Source organism: Carlito syrichta, unplaced genomic scaffold, assembly GCF_000164805.1.
Source record: "Carlito syrichta isolate Samal-C Ts95f unplaced genomic scaffold, Tarsius_syrichta-2.0.1 Scaffold143480, whole genome shotgun sequence".
Taxonomy (NCBI): Eukaryota; Metazoa; Chordata; class Mammalia; order Primates; family Tarsiidae; genus Carlito; species Carlito syrichta.
The window spans coordinates 9,161-9,967 of NW_007087576.1; the positions used below are offsets into that span (position 1 = coordinate 9,161).

At 69.9% G+C, this 807-nt stretch overlaps 1 protein-coding gene across 1 annotated transcript in view; it reads right to left on the bottom strand.

Moving 5' to 3' along the window:
* TTYH3 (tweety family member 3) overlaps positions 1–807 on the bottom strand; it is a gene marked incomplete at its 5' end in the record, with an annotated part of 12,558 nt that overhangs the window by 447 nt on the left and 11,304 nt on the right. The gene's annotated exons all lie outside the window — the stretch shown is intronic.

Genomic DNA, 807 nt, shown 5'->3' on the forward strand with positions numbered 1-807 from the left:
ACGGCTGCCCGAGCCTGTGGAGGAGAGGCTGAGGGAGACGGCAGCCCCCGGGGGCGAAGTCCACCCAGTGCCCAGTTCAGGGCCCAAGCACTGTCTCCACAACGCGAGGAGCACCTTTGGCCCTCCAGCTCTGCACTGCTGGCATTTGGCTACCTTGCCACCTCCAGCAGCCAGGGCTCGCAGGCCCTCTGTGCCCGGGACCTGATGGCCACACACAGCACGGGCTGCCTGCCTGGGCCTGGGAGGCCTCCTCGGGGTACAGAGCGAGGTCCCCTGAAGCCGAGCCTCAGGGGAAAGGAGGCCCCAGCCCGCAGCCACGTCCGGAGCCATTGGCTCCCACAGCTGCTCTGCCCGTCACCCCCAGGGCAGGCTGGCCTCAAAAGCCACACAGTCCCTCCCCCGACGGTTGGCGCGAGGCTGCTGCCCACTCTTGCGGGGACCACACCGCGGGCTCCTCTGGGGCCTCAGGCTCAGGGACAGAGGCGGCTGGAGGGGGACCCCTGCCCACCGGGCTCTGCCGATGGCCTCCACCCGCATCCAACCGTAAGTGGGAAGGCCTGGAGCAGTGCACGTGTGTGTGAGTGCATGGTCCTCGCGGGGAACATGTGGACGAGGCATGTGCACAGGGCCCACGTGCCCACAGGGGCAAAGCCAAGGTACGTGCCAGCGCTCAGCGGCGGTGAGGAGGCCAGGCAGGCTGCACCCCCAGCGGGCTCCAGAGCCCCAGGCCCCAGCCCAGCCCCAGTCCCAGACCCAGACAGCGCTCCTCGGTCCGCGAGAGCCCTCCCAGGACTGCCGCAGCAGTGG